The following is a 5,203-nucleotide window of genomic DNA, read 5'->3' on the forward strand; positions in this document are numbered from 1 at the left end:
CAAAAAGACTTAACAATAAACTACCTATTTCCATCCAGTATAATTTTAGAGTAATGTTATTTAGTACTTTGTTATACGATGGTTATATAATTTGAATGATGTGACAATGAAAATTAATAATTTTTTTTTTTTTTTATTAATTTTTACAAATGCTGATTTTCACGGGCACATCATCAAATTGTATAACAATAGCATAACAATCTACTAAATAACAGTACTCGTAATTTTATACATACACTATGAGAAGATGAATGTATATAGTTTCATATTCACAAAGATTAGAATGATAAGAGCTCCAGATTCTCCAAGCGAGGACTAGGCCTTCTTTTGTTGTTGTTGCACCACAAAAATAGAAGTTCTGTTGTTAAGATTTAATGAGACAAGCAAGTCTCCCATAATCCCCAGCTCTGGAAATTCACTCCATTCTGCAAGCCCAGATGTCTGAGGAGACTCTACGTTATGCCGTCTACCAACAATAATAAGGTCATATTGGTTCACCATATATCGAACTATCAATGCTGTCTGAGCCCCATCCTTCACCATCTCCTCTTGGAATATAACATATTCATTACCCACTTTGTTAAGTTTAAAATCATTCAGTATCTCATTGTCAAACAATTTGTCCCAATTGGTATCATCTTCATTGCTAGAGGCAACAAAGTGAACCACCGTCAAGGTAATTTTTGAATGATTGGCCATGCGCTCGGCAAAAGCCAAGGCCTCTCGATCATCATTACCTCCTAAGAAGAACATGGCAATAGAACATGGCGACTGTGATGAAACCATTAAGCGGCCTAAATGACCACAGTCAACAAGGATCCCAGTAGAGCAGGGGGCCAGTTCAAGCACACTGCAATTTAAGGTCCTTAAGGTATTGTCATCTGATTCAACAAAACCATTAGTGGACCATTTTCGGTGGAACGGGAGTACTATGAGGGATGTGAGTTTGTCCAATCCAAGGATGCATATGTCTTCGTGCATGAACTTTAATACAGAGACTGTTGTAAAGACGTTTACTGATACAACACCTTGATTGTCTTGTTGAAAGTGATTGAAGGCGATAATGACATTCTCTGAAGAAGAAATATTGGACACAATCTTTTTCTGCAGTTGGTGGGAAATAAAAATAGGAGTGGCTCTACCAATTAATTGGATAAGGTGAAGTACATAAACAGCAAGAGGCTTTTCCCTAGATGGGCACGAGACTTCAAGTAGTTTGGTTACAGCAGCAATGTTATCTGGCCTGTGAATGCACACTAAGATTCGGAGCTCTGTGTTGGCTTTGCAATGCATAATATCCCTTTTCTGGTAACCTGCATATCTTCTTGAAGGGTGGTACAAGAACTTCACGAGAAGTGGCGCGAAAATTGCAGTCACTAGGATGCTAACACATGACAAAGCGAACACCTGGTCTGTCATGATCTGCACTTAAGTAAAAAAATGTTGGAGGAAACAATAGGTGACCTTGTTCAAGAAAACAATGTTTTTTCCTACTAAAGACTATGTGCTAGAAAATGTATTTTGCAATATAGTATAATATTTCTAGAAGATCAATATTTACTTTCGTTCTTAATTCTAGGACTTATGCTTAAAATACTTTTAACCATGAAATACCAACTCATCACATTTGGCTTAAAAGATAATTTATTATAATGCTTTCTTCCTTTTCTTTATATTTACATGTTGATTTTTCTTTGGGGAAAGTATTGTATGTTGAAAGTTAAGTAAGGGGATAAAAAAGAAAAATCCAACATGCAATTTTCTTTTTGCTTTCTTTTTCGATCCCTATCCTAGCAATGTGAAAGGAATGATCCATAAGTTTGAATTAAAAAGCACATATGTTGACACCATAAAAAGAAAAAAAAAAAAAAAAAGGCATCTATTTAATTAATGTATAGCAGAGGGACCCGCAATGAAACCAAAAAGAAAAAGGTGATTTAATTTTCTAGGGAAAAAAGAGGGAGAAAGAGATAGTTACCTCAATATCTCTGAGATATGTATAGTATGAAAGTTGGGCTATTCCTTTGCAACTCAATACGAGAGCGAGTGCCAGAGCGTCATTTAATGGCATTTTGGAGTACAAGGGAGGAATCAAAGAAGCCACAATTTTGACCACAAAAGTCAAAACAAGGAGACTTCCATTGACCGTCGTGAATTTGTTATTGAATTTGATTAAACTCAGATCAATCCTCATCGCACAAGTAGTCACGAAGAGTGGCAGAAACACATCAGAAATGAAGCAATTGAACTTATTGATAATGATTGATCCTAAAGGCGGTCCATCTGGTACTGCCAAACCGAGAACGAAAGGTCCAAAGAGTAAAGTATGACCAAACAAGTGAGAAAACAAGCTGGAGCCAAGCACCATTAGCATGATGGTATGAATATATGTGTTTTTAACAGGTCTGCCTTCTGGTGTCTGCTTGATTACCCAAAACATTGCTGGTCGAATTACAAATGCGACGATGATAATAAAGATCATGATTGCTCCTAAAGCTACAAAGGCAAACATACTACCTTTCTTGTCGTTAAGTCTAATCACGGTGGTGCTAATGAAAAGTAGCAAGGTTAAAATTTCACTTACCAATCCTGCAGATAGGCTTAATCGACCAAGTTCAGAATTAAGGATCTTGAGGTCCTCAAGAAGCAAAGCAAGGACAGGTAATGAAGTCATACAATGTGCTGTCGTTTCAAATGGAAGTCTATATGCTTCTTCCTTCAACCACAGTCTTCCAATTTTCACTTCGACAGACAACCCAATTAGCAAAGGCAACAACATGCTTGCAATACCGATAAACAAGGCTTTTCTTCCGTTTCTTTTTATCATTCCTACATCTGTTTTAACCCCACTCACAAAGAGAAAGAGCGCGTAACTAAGGAAAGACAACATCCCTATTATTTCTTGACTTTTAATTGAGAAGAAAATATTGTTGAATATTTTGAGGTTTCCCAGAAACGATGGACCAAGGATTATGCCTACCTGGTTCACATAAAATCAAAAAAATTGTTCAAGTACAATAAATAGAATCCCCACCTCAACAATCTCATCAAATATGTAAATTTGTGATCATGTGAAAAGAAACATACTATTTACTAGATTGTTATACGGTTGTCGTGCATACAATTCGAATGAAGTGGCAATAAAAATTAGCTATTAAGTTTTTGTGGGGAAACTTCACTTACCCCTGATGTTCTATTACTTTTGCAATTGCAACCTTAAACATTAATAAGTTGCAATGTTGGGTCACCATGTTTGAAAACTTTATAATGTTCCCCTACTATTAGGATTTATAGTTAAATCAAACGGTTAATATGTGAAATGTTTCTTATACAACTGTAAAACTTATAACATTAAAATTATCCTAATTGAATAATTATTTTTAAAAAAATTTAAAAAATAAAAAGCAAGCCCTCATAGCCATCTTGGCTGTGGGTCCATGCCAAATTTTTATTATTAAAAAATAGGGTTATTTTTGGTATTTTGGCTTTATCTTTTAGGATTTAACAGAAAATACTAAAGAATGAGTAACTTTATAAAGTTCTCTATTGTGAATGCACTTGTGAGTGTTGAGTCCTACATTAAGAAAGTATAAAGAAAAGTAGTAATTAATATATCTAAGTGGACTTAGAGCATGCATGTTTGAGATTGTGTTTGAGAAATAGAGCTTTTAAGTCAAAAAAACGCTTTTTGGCAAAAGGTTAAAAATAAAAATTTTGCCAAAAGTGCATTTTAGCAATTTTTAGAATAAAAAAGTCAAAGAAATACTTTTAACATTTTTTACCAAACATGTCAGCTTTTGGTTTGGCAAAACTTTTTAGGTATATATTAAAAGTACTTTTTACCCTTCATAACGTAATTCCAAATAGGGTCTCAAACCCATTAGTTTAGGCTTTTGGGTTAGAATGAAGTTCAAATATGTATATTAATGTACTGTTGGTAAAACTCTATAACTGCTTATCTCCCCAACAATTTGTATCAGAACCATAGTTAGCTTTCAGGGAAAAGTGACACCATTGAAAATGTTATAAAACTCACGAGCAAGGGAGAGTTGAGCCATGTGGAGGAGACTCACAAGTAAATGAGTGATTGTTATGAGTATAATTGTGAGTATTGAATCTCACATTGAGAAAGTATAAAGAAAAATGAGAAATGATATTTAGTAGACTCTCATACGAATGTCATACAACTATGATGATGTGACAGTGAATATCTGCCATTGGTTTTTATTTTAACAAGCCCTTATTGATCCAAAGACTAATATTCACCATCACTTCATCATAGTTGTATAGCAGTTGTATGAGAGTTTACTAAATAGCATTACTAAAAAAAAAAGTAGTTAATATATCTAAGTGGATCCAAGCTAATGAGTTTAGGCTTTTGGGTTATAGTGGTGTCTAAGTATGTATATTAATGTATTATTTATAAAACTCCATTACCGCTTATCTCCCCAATATTTTCAAATATGGTGACCCGACATTGCAACTTTTTAAGGTTTGAAGGCATAATTGCAAAAGTAATGGAACAACAGCGAGGGTAAGTGGAGATTTCCCTATTTTTTTAACAAAGTCCTTGTTGATCTAACGGCTGATTTTCACTACCACCTTATCTCAATTTTATGGTACTCGTATAATAGTTTATTAAATAACATTATTTGTAAGAAAAATAGAGTGATGAAGTGGAAGAGAGCCCATACAATAAGTTGTGTGGTAAACTTGGGGATTCCATAACGCTTAAGAACGTAATGGGAGCATTGGAAGAGGATGAAAATGAGAACCATCCGCAGCTGAAGTAGTGGCAACATATACGGCACAATCCCATGATGAATGTAGTTCCACATTCCTGTTGAATGGAATGTGGAGGGAATCTCAGTACATTCGACTATGGTGTTCATGCCGCTTGTATGACGATCAGTCGAAGCCTCTCTTGCCATTTGCCTGTGTCTGCTTAATTCTCTTTCTATTTTCACACAAAGAAATTTGATGTATATATATATATATATATATATATATATATATATATATATATATAGAGAGAGAGAGAGAGAGAGAGAGATGTACAACGAAAGACCAGGCAACAACGGACCTTATGGATAAAAAAAAAAAGGGACCTTATTGCCTATTTTAGGAGTACGAGTATTAGCAATATTGGCGGTTAAATTATTTGTTAATCTTCAAGAAATGATGAACATCCATTATCTTCTAG

General features: G+C 34.5%; 1 pseudogene; it reads right to left on the minus strand.

The window, feature by feature from the left end:
* Positions 1-315: 315 nt before the first annotated feature.
* LOC132163121 (cation/H(+) antiporter 4 pseudogene) lies at positions 316-4,931 on the minus strand (annotated as a pseudogene).
* Between the last annotated feature and the right edge of the window lie 272 nt (positions 4,932-5,203).

Source organism: Corylus avellana, chromosome 8 (assembly GCF_965113065.1).
Source record: "Corylus avellana chromosome 8, dhCorAvel1.hap1.2, whole genome shotgun sequence".
Lineage (NCBI taxonomy): Eukaryota > Viridiplantae > Streptophyta > Magnoliopsida > Fagales > Betulaceae > Corylus > Corylus avellana.